We start from the raw sequence: 15,663 nt of genomic DNA, 5'->3' as shown, positions 1-15,663 counted from the left end.
AATCCACCTACCATTGCAGGAGACATGGGTTCAATCCCTGGGTTGGGAAGATCCCCTGGTGAGGGAAATGGCAACCCACTCCAGCATTCTTACTTGGGAAATCCCATGTATAGAGGAGCCTAGTGGGCTACAGTCCATGGTGTCATAAAAGTCAGACATGACTCAGTGACTACACCACCACCAATAACTGGAGAACTCCTTGTTTAACGGCCTGGAAATTTCAGCCCTATGAAGTGACCATGAATACAGAGAAATCGCTTTCAATAAAGGGTCTGGGAAAAATAATCATAAGTGATAATATGCATTCCTCCACAATTTATACAGGTAAAATCAGATTAAAACAAATATTGCTTTACTTCATTGGATAAATGGGACACAGGCAATCTGAAGTTTGTGTATGGAAGGAAGACAGCTCCTTATTCATTTGTTTCATTTGAAGAAGGTGTGTGTCAGGCATATGGAGAATTCAGCTATAGGGATAGACCGGAGGTGTGTAGGTGAATTTCTGATGCTTGTGCTTTTGGAAAAAAAAAAAAAAAAAAGATTGATTGATTCAAAGCACTGCTCATAGTGATGGCTCTTTGTCCCCACCCAGTCTCTCCATGATACATTTGTCCATGTAGCCATCAAAGTCTCTAAGATCCTAAGAGCTACTTCCCACAAAACAATGCTTTTTGGGGTTTAGGTTGATTTATGTAAATTTTAAGAGTTATATAAGGTACTTAGTCGCTATCTCTTAAATTGAATTGAAAGGAAGTTACTTCAGAACTATGGGAAACGGAAGGGAGGAATATTTGGCAGCTACGTTTGGGGTCGGCACTATCAAATAATAAGTGGACAGGAAGTAAAAGAAGCAAGAGAAAGAACAGAAAAGAACCGGTGAGCAGAGGAGAATCTCCTTTTTGACCGTACTTGGGTACATTTGGTTTATACTTAATCATTTCACGCAACACGTTGCTCTCATGTATATCACAAATACTCATTTATGTGTTACTCAAATAATCCTAGGTACATTACCTTAACTTCTGTCCTCATTCGAAGAAAATGGAAATTCCAGAAAAACGGAAGCCCAGCCTCGGGGTTGTACAAACCTCGGAGCTGGAGCCACGTGGATTAAGCCCCTAAATTCTTGAGTGTCAAAGACATGTCATTAAGTAGGTCACTAAATGCACCAAGGAAGCCAGAAAAAGAAAGAGCCCCCTAAAGGAAAGTAGCATTTAATTGGGAACTTTCAGACATCTGTCACTCTTTGTGACAAGCGCCAAAAAGTCCTTTGCACATTTAGTGACGCGCAGGTGGGACGGGACTGACCGCTGGAGTGACTGATTTGGGAGATTGTTCGGGAGAGAGGGGGAAGGGCGTTGGGGGTGGGGTGGGGACAAACCAGAGCTTGGTTCTGAAGACTGTGGTTTTTCACCCTCCATAGCAATCACAAAAATCGCCGGGGGCCCGAACTGTCACCTAAGATACCCTCAACTGTCCATTTCAGGTCTGCTACTTGGTAAACTGGGATTCGCACCCACCTGCAGAAAAGGTCCTGCGCAAAGTTTGGCAAAGGGATATTGCATCCGTCCCTGTTAAAAACGAAACAAGTTTTTCATTCCCCCCGCCTTTGAGTTCAAATTCGAGTGCTGGCGCCGGGGGTGGGGGCCGAGACGGCCCGGGGGAGAACCTCGCATTTAAGAAGCAGCTTCCCAATCAGCTCGCGAGGGAACGGCGCGCTCCCCCCTCCCCAGTCGCGTCCTCTCCCTGCCCGCTCCTCGCATCCCTCCCATTCTCCATTTCCCTTCCGTCCCCTCCCCGGCAGGGCGTGCGCCAGTCCGAGGCAGGATCGGGTTCCCCGCCTTCCAGTCCAAAAATCCCGCCAAGGCCGCAGAGCAGAGGAAAAGCCGAAGTGGAGAGAGGAGAAGAAAGAGAGCAGGGAGTCACCGGGCGTGCGGGCGCAGAGAGCAGCGGCCGCCGCGAGCACCAGCGACTTGGGTACCTGGACTCAGGGCAGAAAAACCTCTCCCGGATCAACAAAGGCAGCCTGAGCGCGCACCGCTCGTTTGCGACTCCAAGTAAGTCGAAGCGAATGCGCGATTCCTCCAGAGGTGTCTCGGATCGACACCTTTCTGGGCGCCAGCGCGTGATACTGGTGAGAGTGGGAGAGAGGCTGCTGGTGTCTCTGCTCGTGGGGCTGCTTTCAACACTGATGCGCTCCAGAGGCTTACTTTGGGGGAGTCAGGTCAGATAGTCACGACCCCCGGGAAGAGTGTAAGCTTTTGTAATGTTATGGGACGTGCATGTGGACTGGGTTCCTGGCTTCCAGCTGGATGGCGAACGTGCGGAGGCTTTGCCCTTTGTAGAACCTGAGCTAGTAGGTGTGTCTGTGGCTGGGTAGAGAAGAGAGAGAAAGTAAGGCAGCCTGAGCAAGCAGGCTCATTTTCCCATCTTTCCTCAGCTTCCCGGATGGCCCCAGGGCTTGCCAGCTGATACGTTTGAGCTGGCATTTCTAGGTACCAAGTGGGAGCTTGTTCCTCCCAGTGCCAGCTACCTTGCGCATCCCTCACAGAGCATCTGGGCACTCCTTGTCCTGCCTGCCAGCCCAGGAATGGTTCTAGAAATGGTTCTGTCCGAAGTTTAAAAGACACACCTTGCATCCCACTTCTCATTTGAATAATTTTAATAATTGCCCTGTACAGAGACACTTGAACTTTTTATTTCCCCCAGGTAAAGCTAGGGTATATTGATTGCTAATTGGCTAGATTCTCAGTTTTTGAGTTGATGCGTCTAATAAGTTAAAATATTTTAAAAGAGAGGAATATATTCTACTTCCCTTCCCTACTTAATACATAAAACTTCCTCTCTCTTCAACACACACACATGCAAGCACCCTTTTTTCTTTAACACAACACAACACTGAGTTTACTTATACTCTTGTTAACTCACCCTCCCTCTGTTAACAGCTGCTTTATAAGTTTGGGGGATACACTGAAAAACTAGGAGTGGCACATGGGGGGAGGGGTGGCAATGACTGGGAGAAGGAACGATTTGAGAAAAATTAAATTCCGGTCTTTTTGGCATTTGGCGTCTTTCATCTTGAGAGTTATTTAGGCGTTTTGCTCTAACAGCTTGAGAGAGGTGGTGTGTGTGTGTGTGTGTGTGTGTGTGTGTGTGTTGGAGGAAAGGGCCTGGGAGGAGGTCCAGGAACTATCAAGAAAGCTTTTAAACTAAAAACATAATGAAGCGATTTCATGATTTCAGGCAAATGTGGTGTTGGTGGAACAGTAAAGTCCATTTTAGCCTCTTGAGCATCTGGGGATAAACTGATATTTGAAATATTGGAAGGTAATGGGAGTGAGACAAAAGAGGTGTCTCTCAGCATAGAAAATAAAGCTTCTATTTTCCATCTTCTTTCTGGTTTTATTTTTAAATAAATTAGGCATTCTAAAGACCAAATCATAAGAAAATTTATAGTCCAGTTAAATTCAAAGGCAATTAGAGTGGATATTTTCTTGTTTTTCCTTCCTTTGGGACGTGAGTTATTTCAGAGGAGCAATATTTGTACTTTCTCATTTAAATTAGAGGATGGCTTTTAAACAATTATTTCATTAAAAAAAAACAATTATTTTGTGCTTTAAGAAACTTTGGTGCTTTGAATTCTCTAATTGTACTTTAAATTGTAGAAGTTGTTCTCCTCTTCCCAGGCCTCTTTTAGGACATTTTTTTCTCATTTAGTGAAAAGCTATAAGGAACACCCACCTGAAGCCATACTTAACACGTTAGCTGCTGTGTTCCTGCTGTTTGCTTTTTGGTACAAGTGTATTGTATTTTCAAAGCTAGAGCTGTGAAAGAAGAGAAACTCAGTTAATATGTGACTTTTTATTATCGGACTTTTCAATGGGGTCTTATATAGAATGAGAATAGTAACATTTAAAAATATTTAGAGTGTATTATATTTATAACACAATTCTGTGGACTTCTAGACTTCTTTTCATGGTATTGGGAATAATAAATTTACTAATTTATTGAGAATTTCCACGTATACCTTAATCTTCACGTATAGCAATATGTCACAGAACCCACACTTTTAAATGAACATTTTTGATGTTTTTACTCTAGAAAACCTTGTGGCCTGGTTTGGATTTTCACAGAATCTGATCACTGGAAATAACTTGAGAGAAATAAGGTCCTTAAATAATTTAATTGCTTTTATCAATAAAGTCAATCTTAGAAATCAAATATTTTGAGTTTAAATATTTTTTCCTTTTGAATATACTCTTGCTTTCATATTTAAATGACATTCTCACGTGAATTCTGATCATATTCTTATTTGCCATGTGGTATTTTATTACTATTCAAAATTTTCTGAGGAGACTGAGTTTGGTTGGCTTGTTCAAAACGGTATATGAGTTAATAGTGGATTCAGGGCCAGTAGTCTGAATTCTGATTATGAATTCCAGTTCTCCAAATACACTTTTTAATATGATGACATAGTAAAAAGGGGAACTGTCCTTGACTCCCTCCTAAGGTAATGCCCAAACCAAGACCACCCAGGGTGATCACGGGGCAAGCTGAGTGCAGGTCAGTCCTGTGTGAAGAGATGCTCACCTTTAAGCATCTGGTGAGTCAGACACCTCCAGTTGCCCTTGTTCCCTTAGTTGGATGCTGAGTGGAGCCTCTCTAAGGGTGAGTGATGTTGTCTCTTTTGGCGGCAGTTCTAATGAATAATCAGAGAGCTTTTGTTTCCTCTTGACTCAGTTCCATGTCACACATGGGGTAAAATAATATTCAGATATGGAGCTTCTCTCTATGAGCTGGACCTGCTTTTTCCCATCCAGTCAATTGGCTTGAATGGAATTTGGGCCACAGCCTTGTGTTGGAAAGCTGTTCTCCATTCTTGATGTTTATGTCCATTTCAAGTTTCCATCCACTGGGCCATTTTTCCATGCACTTCTTGCCAATCTTTTATGTGGCATAGTGTTCCAGGTGTCATACGATCTTTCTAGATTGTCAGACATAGCAAGCCCTTTGTTCCTCCCTATTTTAGTATTTGGTAAATGACAAGTTAAGACTTCTGTGGTTTAGAAGGCTAACTATAATGTAATGTTATCAGAGGGCATTATAATTATGGTAACATTGCAGATTTGATTATGTAGATCACACTCACCACAAATTCCTATTTATTTTAAGTAGGCAGGGAACACAGTGACTGTCATGCTCAAGGTAGTTTGAGAAATAATTAAATTTCTTCTACAGTGCTTTATTTTGGAGTCATTTCTTTGTAGTAGATTTACATAAAGTGACATTTCAAATAAAAACATCATCATAATGAGTTTCCTAAACCCAGAATTCTTAAGATTCTTAAAATTCATAGTTAGTTAAAAAATCTATTGTTATATATTAATCTTGAATGAAGTAAGTCAATAGTAACTGACCCTTGGGCTCTTAAGTCTAAGAATTGTGCTGAATGAGAACCAAAAACATCATTTTAAGGCACATAGAGCATTCTGTAACTCTCAGCTTTTCCTCCCACTTCTTCCACTTTTTATACCAAGATATGAGATGACTGTTCTTCAGTGAAATTATAGACGAACATGGAGAGGAAGACAGCAAGTCCTCAAACTTCAGTATGGAATTTGGGTTAAACTGAAAGTGAAAGTGAAGTTGCTCAGTCGTGTCTGACTCTTTGTGACCCCATGGACTGTAGCCTACCAGGCTTCTCTGTCCATGGGATCCTCCAGGCAGTAGTACTGGAGTGGATTGCCAACTGAAAGGGAAGGAAAGGGAAGTCGCTCAGTCGTGTCTGACTCTTAGCGACCCCATGGACTGCAGCCTACCAGGCTCCTCTGTCCATGGGATTCTCCAGGCAATAGTGCTGGAGTGGATTGCCAACTGAATCAGTCTGAAATTAAAGCCTCCAAGAGTGGGTTTTCCCAGGCAAATCCTCCTCTAGGTGGCGCTCTAATTCTCCCTCCTCTTGTCTTAGCCCCTTCATCACCCCTTCCCAAGACTTCAGTTCCTCCTTTCCCAGCAGTGTTACCATTGGAAAAACACATCGTTTACCTCTGAGGATTACTCGCTTTTACCACCAGCTCCACTCCACCCACCCCATCACCCCTTGAAGGCCAGGACACTCTCATTCATCTCTAGAACCCTAGAATGTCTAGAGTGGGACCACTGAAATGCCTGATAAATGTCTGATGAATGAGTGAAAAAGTAAGCTAATGACTCTGAATACCGTTCTCTCTGCTCTTCCTCATGCTCCAATGACTGTCTTCCGTACTCAATCCCTATAAACATCACCTGGTACCAATTTCCTGTTTAAAACCAAGTACCCCATTCTCATCCTTGAACCTCTAGAAGAAGCTCTTCTCTCTTCCCCTCACCTCCATTATTGCAAACGTATAGATCTGCCAGTTCAGTGGAGTGTCTTCCTTATCACACTTCACCTTGTTCATTTTAAGGCCTTTGACCTTGCACGGCTCTGACTCATTTCCATAATGGAGACAGAAACCTTCCCTCTTCTTTAACAAACTGTATTATTCGAAGCCTTAAGACTGAACACTTGGAACATTATTTTCATCATAACTTCAGTGTGGCTATAGGCTTTTGCTTTTCAGAACTAGCAACATGTATTTTCTCATCATACTTCTATAACAATTCTACCTAGGTAGGCTGAGCAGGACTGTTTTTTGTTTTTTTTTTAATTGATAAGGATACAAGTTTAAAGAGGTTAAGATGACCCTATGCAAGAATCTTGGAGTTTTTATAAGATCTTAAAATTCCTAGTTTGGATATTTTTTCTCCTCTATAATATAATACTGTCTCTTCCTTTGGCTAGTTAATTTTCTCTCTCAGTTGCCTCTCAAATCAAACCTAATCTCCAATGTCTATGCAGTGAATGGCCAGATCACCCAGGGTAGTGATTTCTGGTCCTCAGTGTTTATCAGAATGACTAGAGTCACGTTTCAGCATCCAGATGCCTGGGGCCCATCTCCAGAGATTCTGATTTGAGAGGTGGAGTCAAAGAATCTGTACGCGTGACAGGCCATCTGAATGCAGGTGATGTGTTAGAAACATCAGCTGTAACATTCCATCATTTGAGCTCTAAGATGAAAGAACTGAAGGTAAACCACAGCTACACTTCTTACTAGCTGTGTGGCCATTAGCAAATATTGTGATCTTTCTTGCTTCAATTTCCTTATTCCTAAAATGAGGCAATGATACTTATCTCCTAGGACTGACATGAATATTAATCTAGAAAATGAGTGTGAAGGACTGAACCCAGAGTCTGACTGCTGCAGAGTATTTGACGAGATAATGGAAATGCTGATTATGGGGGTGCAGCCCTCCGCATGAAAGCCCACCCTTGCTCTCCCCGCCCTCCCCTCCTCCACTGCTTTTATTTTTCATGTCCAGCTGGCATGAGACACAGACAGACAGAAACCTAGTCTGTGTCTCACAAAGGTGAGACTTTCTGCTTCTTGCAATGCTCCTGCCTGCTATACTCTCAGATTATTCTAAATGCGGATCCAAAACCCCCTCTGAAAAGAAACACATGGGACATGTGATCGTGCTCCAGGCCCCAGGGAATCTGACACGTGAGGTCCCCAAATCAGGTTGTTGACCTTGGCCTTTCCTTTAGTGTCTGTGTGCTCCTGCTCAGCTGTGTCCAAGTCTTTGCAACCCCATGGACTGTAACCCACCAGGCTCCTCCATCCATGGAATTTTCCAGGCAAGGATACTGGAGTGGGTTGCTATTTCCTACTCCAGGGGATCTTCCCAACCCAGGGACTAAACCTGAGTCTCTTGCATCTCCTGCATTTGTATGCTGATTCTTTACCATTGCACCACTTGGGAAGCCCGCCTGTAGTGTGCAGGAGAGCATTTTGCACACTGGACACTTCTTATCCAAGGTGCAGCCTCTTCATTGCTGCCATTGATGCCCACAGCCATGTACTCCCTGGCCCTGCTGCCCTCTTGGAGCTGCCAGCTCGGAGGAAGGAGTCCAGGTTTGAATCACGAGCCTGCATTTATCTCATTGCAGTTCTGCCTGGTGCTGAGTATGTCCTGTAGATCCTGGAACCTTAGGTTTTCTAACTGTAAGATGGTGATGATGATGATGGTGATGATATATGCTTTGCCTTCCTCCTGGGCTGGTGGTAAAGGTCAGTTGTGTCCGTGCAACGTTTATAAACTGTAAACTGTTATTCGAAACATGAGCTTCTGTTAATAAAAGCAATAGGGCCAGTTCTGTCTGTTTCTTTCCCGATTCTGCTGCTCATCACGATCATTTTCTCAGGACCTAGAGACTGCCTAAGACGTCAGAAGGTAAGTTTGATCAGATGAAGTGAGTAGGAGGCAAGATGTGTGACAGGCAGGTGTGAAGAAAAGGAAATTTGAGTCAGAGTGAAAAAAAGAAGAGAATAGACAACTCTAAAAAAAGTTAAACTAAAATGGCTATGAATTGTTTTACTAAATATTATGTTAGAGTGCTTCCTCAGAGTTGTACAAGATGCCTCCCAAAAATTCCAATCAGTTATTCTCAGTAAATTTAGGTTTTTATGGTGGATGAGCAACCCTTTGTTTATACTATAGATGTGCCCCTCACACTTTCATATGCATATCAGTCACTTAGAGATCTTGTTAAAATGCAGATTCTGGTCCAGTAGGTCTCTGGCTGACTCTCAGAGGCTGCCTTTCCAACAGACTCCCTGGTGATAGCAGCTGCTGGCCTGGGGACCTCATGTTGAGGGACCAGCCAATAGTGTTTAGTTCCATAAACTTGGAAGCCTACGAGAGGAATCAGAACTCTCTAATCATGATGTCCATAGCTTAATACACACACTGAGGGCCACTGGCAGTAACACGTCCTTCTAGTGCAAAAGCTGATCATGCCTGTATCTTCACATCCAAATAATGTTTATAATGTTGGATCACTTGCAGAGGAAATTGACAGTCACCATCCGAATTGCCATGGACTTGACTGAAGCCCCTTAGGAACCCAAGGCCCTTTGTCAGGTGTGATCTCGGGCTTCTTACGGGCACTCTGCTGGAGCTCTTCCCTGAGAGGGTGTCAGTGAGCCAAATACTGCCATTTTCATTTACCTTAGAAGCTGGCGAGAAGTGTTCAGGAAATTCCATTCTTAGTATGAGAAGGATGTAATGTAATACACTTTCTGCATCCTACGGTGTTCTCTTCTTGAAGGTTTGAACATTGTTTCTCTCTTGGAGGTCCCCTTCCATAGCATAAGGGATATGGATGCAGGGAGCACCCATCTGCGTGGCTTCCCAGGAGACACTGGGCTGCCCAGAGAAGGAGCCAAAGGTTTTTGTCTCAGAGTCCAGATACAATCAGTAAGGAACATGTCTCAGTCCCATTTTTAGCTAACAGAGAAACTCTTCTTCACTCAGGATAAAATGAATGGAGACCATAAAAAACTTTAAAATAATGTTTCCGTAATGGCCTTCCTCATTTGAGAATAATATGGTGTCTTCTAACCTGGGTGAGGGATTATTGCTTTCAACAGCAGAGAATCATCTCTAAAGTTTTGGTGTATAGTGGCCTTCGTTTCTGAGCATTAGAACATCAGAAGGCTTCCACTGGGCATCTGCCAACCGGCCAGATGGACACTTAACAGTGTCCATGTTAAGCCAGGAGTTGGATCTTTGGCTTAAAAAAAAATATCTTGCTGCTTTGGAGAATCTTATGCGAGGGCCAATTTAGTTCTTCAAAAATTTTTTTTCTATAAAAAAATGTTGCCTTCTGTGTACAATGTATTTCTTTAAATATGAGCTATGGTCCAAGATGATCAAATGAAGTCTGAAGCTGCTATGTGAAAGAAAGCAGAAAGTTTATTAAGTTATTTTAACTGCTGGAGGTACTTACATTTTGAAACAATAACATAACTCCTTTCTTCCCATCCTCTTTTAATTACAATATATGTTTAACTATTCAATTCAAGGCCTCTGGCAAAATGCAGAACCTTAAATTCAGCTCAATGCAATTCAAACTTGTAAAAAGATTGATTAATTTTAATGATGTGAAACATAATGTGTCTTTTTATTACTATGTTTGTTATTAGGAAAACACAAATATGCACCTGAAGAAACACATTATTTTTTCTCATTTTGGAACAATGTGTCCAAGCTATAGGATTTTTCAGATCTTTAAAGTTATGAAGAAGGAAAAAAATGACTTATAATTATGCTCAAAATAGGCACCACTATTAACACTCTGATACACTTTTATAGTTTTCCTGATTTAAGTTTTGAAAATAGTTGTGCAAATAATTGTCCTGCTTTTTAGGTCAACATTGTAATCAAAATATGCTATATTTTTATAGTTTTGCACACATTACCACGTGCATTTGTTTCTACTAAGTGGTCCAGTTAAGACGGAAATTCAATTTATTTAGCTTGACATTAGTAAATTTGAATCATAAAAAGCTTAGTAAATTAATATCATGGACTCTCATTAAAAAGCTGGAAATAGAAGAATGCTAACAAACAACCATCATCCCACGAAGCAAACAAAAAATCTTTCTCCCAGCAAAGGATGGATATTTAGATGGGAACAAATAATCCTGTGGACCTTAGTGTGTAGTTAAAGGTCAAGCTGAGTAAACATTATCTTTCATTCTTAACCTTGCAGACCCTTCAGATACGTATCCAGGGGTAAACATCTCCCCAGGGAAGCCACAGCTGCCTGATCCCACCCAGGTTCAATCTCAACCCCTTAGCAGGTCCCAGGAGCCTGAGGAACTTCTGAGCTGCTCTGGGCTGAGATGAGTGGGCCTGATGCACTGCAGGTGGTAAGCTTGCAGGGGCAGCTGACCTCTCTGAGGCAAGTCCCCCCAGGGCTTGGCACTCTTTGGGGAGTATTTATTTGCTCTGTTATTATCTGGAATGACTAGTGTACAGATTGGCTGTAGTTTAAAGTGAGTCAGATCACACTTGGGTTTGTCAACCACACTCTTGTTTGTAGAGAAGGGGGCGAAAGTTAAATGCTTTTATTGTTTGTGCCAGTATTGGGATTCCAACCAACTTGAGCCTAAAATAATTTCTAGCCTTTGAAAACAGCAGTTTGGGTCTGATGGTTAGGGATCACAGAGTTTGCCCTCTGATATATGATATCTGGGGATTGGAAGGTGTACTTCAAGGCTGTCATAAATGAATTTGGATTGGAGAAACTGATCAAAAGCAATTTAGCAGGAATAAGCAGGTAGAGGTGGATTTCTACCAACTTCTCTCTAACTCAATCCATATTTCCGAAAGGCAAGATAACTATGGGTTTCTGATATCTCATCCAGTGATTTCTCTTGCAAGAGGTTAAAATGAGAGCATTTAACTTCAAAGGCAGCAGAACCAAGAATTCAAAAGAAATAGAAGTGGACATGAACTGGGACCCTAGGGAAAACATCCGAAAATCTGATAGAAGCCTGATGCTTGGGCAGAGGAGCTTCAGATCTCACAGAGAATGTTAGGAAGGGGCGAAATGCTTTCATTGCCTGTGCCAATATTGGGATTCCCACCAACTCTTTCCTCCACTCTGCATGAACTCTCTTTGGGTCCTTTGGGCTCAGTTAACTCTGGTGGGGTTCGTTAGGAGATTTCTCCCCAGTGGCTTTGTCTTGTTTGCTTTCTAAATCTCCTAAGCTCTGCATGCCTCTTGGTATAAGTCATTCCAGGACAGGAGCAAGCCTGTCCCCTCCTTGTTCCTCTCAGAGGAAGTATTTGCAGACAAAACAGTATCAGTTGTTCAAGTGAAGAGCTCCTGCCTTAAATAGGACATGAGCAATCTTGGATGCTGGGCTGTGAGCTAGACAAGCTGGTTGCTGGAGTCAACTTGTCCATTAAGCTTACACCCTCTACCCATTGATTCCATTCATACCTTCCCCACTCTTGTAGAGGGATCATGAAAGGAGATCAAGGAACAGACCCAGAGGCTCCCTTTCATGGGCACAACAGCATCCCTTCTGGCCCAATTAGCTTCCTGGATTAGTTTTCTACTCTGACTTCTACTCACCAGCTCTAATATGTAATGTTAAGTATCTTTGTTGAAATCAGAAAAAAAAAAAAAAAGTTTAGACTTGGGCATTTCTATTTAAAAACTATGTATTGTTTCCTTGTCTTCTTCTCATCTCGATTTGACCACTTCCTTACCTAATTTCCAAGTCCATATCAAGGTATGGCCAGGTTTATCATCATCTTTTGGAACTTGAGCAACTATTGAAAATAAGGACAGAACACAAGAAGGTGTGACCACTCTCCTTAAGGGGATCTTAATGTTTCTTCGGTGAGGAAGATCAGCCTAAAGTATTTGTATCTACTGTATGTTTGTATTTACTATGACTCACAATGCTGCAGTGAGATCTCAGTTCCTGATAGGAGGCTAGGAACCTCTGAATTTTAAGAGGTGAGAAATGTAACGGTTGAGTGCAGGACAGTTAGGAAAGCCTTAAGGAGCAAGTAAAAAATATTCCCCAGAAGGTGAAAATGGAGAAACTATGGGACTGTGGCTTATCAGACTAATTTGACTTTTACTGAAATAAGGATGTGGAAATACCCAATGAGGAGCGCCATGTGCAATTCAAGAGCACTTAAGATACATACTAGAAAAGATAAGACATGAAAATACTGACTGGTGTTTCCTGAAGTAAATCTACAGATCTTATAGATTCCTCAAGGTGGCATCTGGCTGATTTTATTTCCATTTGTCGGTCTCTCTATGAAGGTGCTTCAATTATTAAATCATGTTGGATTGTCTACCCTTGGTATTTAAAGGAAGTCACTGTATTAGTTCTAAGTTTCAGTGGTCCTGCGTCTTCTTGCTGAACCTCTTTGTTCTATCCTATACCTCTGGACAGTTGGTTCTCGTTCTTTCACTTTCAGTCAGTTCAGTTCATTTCAGTCGCTCAGTCATGTCCGACTGTTTGCAACCACATGAATCTGAATCGCAGCACACCAGGCCTCCTTGTCCATCACCAGCTCCCGGAGTTCACTCAAACTCATGTCCATCGAGTCGGTGATGCCATGCAACCATCTCATCCTCTGTCATCCCCTTCTCCTCCTGCCCTCAATCTTTCCCAGCATCAGAGTCTTTTCCAATTAGTCAACTCTTCACATGAGGTGGCCAAAGTTTAGAGTTTCAGCTTTGGCATCAGTCCTTCCAATGAACACCCAAGACTGATCTCCTTTAGAATGGACTAGTTGGATCTCCTTGCAGTCCAAGGGACTCTCAAGAGTCTTCTCCAACACCACAGTTCAAAAGCATCAATTCTTCCACTACCCAAATAGCAAATGGCAAATCGAGTAATAGGTACTCTGCTGCTGCTACTGCTGCTAAGTTGCGTCAGTCGTGTCCGACTCTGTGCGACCCCATAGACGGCAGCCCACTAGGCTCCTCTGTCTCTGGGATTCTCCAGGCAAGAACACTGGAGTGGGCTGCCGTTGCCTTCTCCAATGCATGAAAGTGAAAAGTGAAAGTGAAGTCGCTCAGTCTTGCCCAACTCTTAGCAACCCCATGGACTGCAGCCTACCAGGCTCCTCCATCCATGGGATTTTCCAGGCAAGAGTACTGGAGTGGGTTGCCATTGCCTTCTCCAGTACGTACTCAATTCATGTTTATCGTTGCATAGAATTAAGACAACCTTTCACACAGGGAAGTTTGGAGCTTCCCTGATGGCTCAGACAGTAAAGCATCTGCCTGCAATGTGGGAGACCCAGGTTCGATCCCTGCATCAGGAAGATTCCATGGAGAAGGAAATGGCACCCCACTCTAGTACTCTTGCCTGGAAAATCCCATGGACAGAGGAACCTGGTAGGCTACAGTCCATGGGGTCACAAAAGAGTCAGACACGACTGAGCGACTTCACTTTCTTTCACATAGTTTCTACTCACTTTCCCCGCTCTCCTGCACTCCCTTCACTGACCCCGGTGACATTTAATATAAATGTCACTAATCCCGCTGCCTTCACCAAAAATTGTGACATGAGCAATCACTTTCTTTGACCTCTCTAGCTTTTCTACTTCATCTTTCATACTCAGGGATGTTTTCATAATCATTGTGCAGCCGCTCAGAGTCCCATGTCTGTTGTGGTATGAAGACAGCTGTATCCAGGCTTCATGCTGACCTTGGGCATCCCAAGTTTCCCTTGGTGTGCTCTGGGGACAATGGCAGTAAGTCAAGTTCAGGACCTTCCATTGCATCTGAGGCTCTGATCCTAGGAAATGCCAGGGTCAGGGAGGAGTCTTCATCCCGTATCACCAGCTATTTCTAGAAGCTGGAGACCTTGCTTTCTTTTCTTATCACTTTTCCTTTTTCTGTTCTGAGCACAATTCAGTAACATTACTAACTTAGTCCCTGAATGGTTAAGTAATCTGTTCAAGGTCACAAGCTAGTGAGAGGTAGAACTGAGAACATCCTTTTTTTTGTTTTTTGACTGCATTACGTGGCATGTGAGATCTTAATTCCTTGACAAGGGATTGAACCCACACTCTCTGCTTCAGAGGCTTGGAATCTTAACCAGTGGACCATCGAGGAAGTTCAAGAAGTAGAACGGAGATTATAGATCAACTATATCTAACCACAAAGCTCCTAAACATTACACTCTTCCACCTACACCCGCTGTTCTATGACAAGGGCTCAGTGAGTATCTGAAGATATTTTGACTCAATCCCTTCCTTCCTCCCCTTGTGTCCAGGAATATGTTTTCTATGTATTTTATTTCTACCTCACTATGGTCAAGCGAATACTCTCTTTTTGGACAAAGAATCCTGTTGTCAGAGCGGCTCTCCTTGATTGTATATTGTTTTATTTGCCACTGCTTTCTCAGGCCTTGGTTTGCCTGGCCTGGTGGTTCAGTTGGCTTGTCTTGAGGAAGGGCATGGGAGGAGAGGAGGCTGGAGGGGGTCTGGGTGATGCGCTGTCTGGTCCTCCAGGCTGCTATCACCTGACCAAATTGTTTGCTGGATTGCTGTGTTGCAGCCCCAGGGGAGGCCACAATGCCCTGTTTGTTTGTGTATGAGAGACTCTGGCTTTGATTAGCAGCTAGCTCCAGTGCAGCTGAACATACAATAGGGACCAAAGGATGGGAAAAAAAATCCTGCTACAGTTTCCCATTGGAAAGCATTCACTGTCAAGCTTGGAAATCCAACAGTGGGGCACAGATGGATAGAGGCTGGGAAAGGTTAGGTGATGGATTCTCCATGCCCTGCAGCTCGCTGTGTGTGATACAGTCACTTCTTTTCGTAAAGTACTGAGCCTCTCTCCCTCGAGATGTCTTTTATGATTAAGGTTTGAGACTCGTATTGATGTGGTTTGACGAGGGGCAAAGCCTGGAAGCTGAAAAGCGTGAAGGAGCCCCACAATGATAAGGCCAAGGGTAAAAACGGTGAAAAGGATGCACCCATCTTAAAGGGCTAGTTACACAGTTTAAAAAAAATGTATTAGTTTGGCTTCATGGAAGAGATAAAAAGTAACTATAACTGTACTTCTATCAGTGAAGGAGGAAAGTAGCAAGTTTTTTTTTTCATTATATAGGCAAAGTTAGTGATTTCATAACATAGACGCACTGATAATAGATAATTTACTTCTTCTCATTAAATTCAATCTTTTTTCTAGAAAAACCACCCCTATCTGCTGGTAGCTGAATAATAAGATGTCTGCCTAAAGAC

General features: G+C 42.8%; 1 protein-coding gene across 2 annotated transcripts in view; it reads left to right on the top strand.

The window, feature by feature from the left end:
* Window positions 1–1,369: 1,369 nt before the first annotated feature.
* The window catches only part of PTN (pleiotrophin), a 108,593-nt gene continuing 94,299 nt past the window's right edge, over window positions 1,370–15,663 (top strand). The window contains exon 1 of one of the 2 annotated variants that reach the window (XM_069588480.1): window positions 1,370–2,060. The gene's annotated coding sequence lies outside the window, so the exon portion shown is untranslated. The remainder of the gene's footprint in view (window positions 2,061–15,663) is intronic. The other variant, XM_069588479.1, reaches the window with a different exon arrangement.

The sequence above is a fragment of the Ovis canadensis genome, chromosome 4, assembly GCF_042477335.2.
Source record: "Ovis canadensis isolate MfBH-ARS-UI-01 breed Bighorn chromosome 4, ARS-UI_OviCan_v2, whole genome shotgun sequence".
In the NCBI taxonomy this organism is placed as follows: domain Eukaryota; kingdom Metazoa; phylum Chordata; class Mammalia; order Artiodactyla; family Bovidae; genus Ovis; species Ovis canadensis.
The sequence above is the reverse complement of the archived record's forward strand: the minus strand, read 5'-3'. Positions and strand labels throughout refer to the sequence as shown.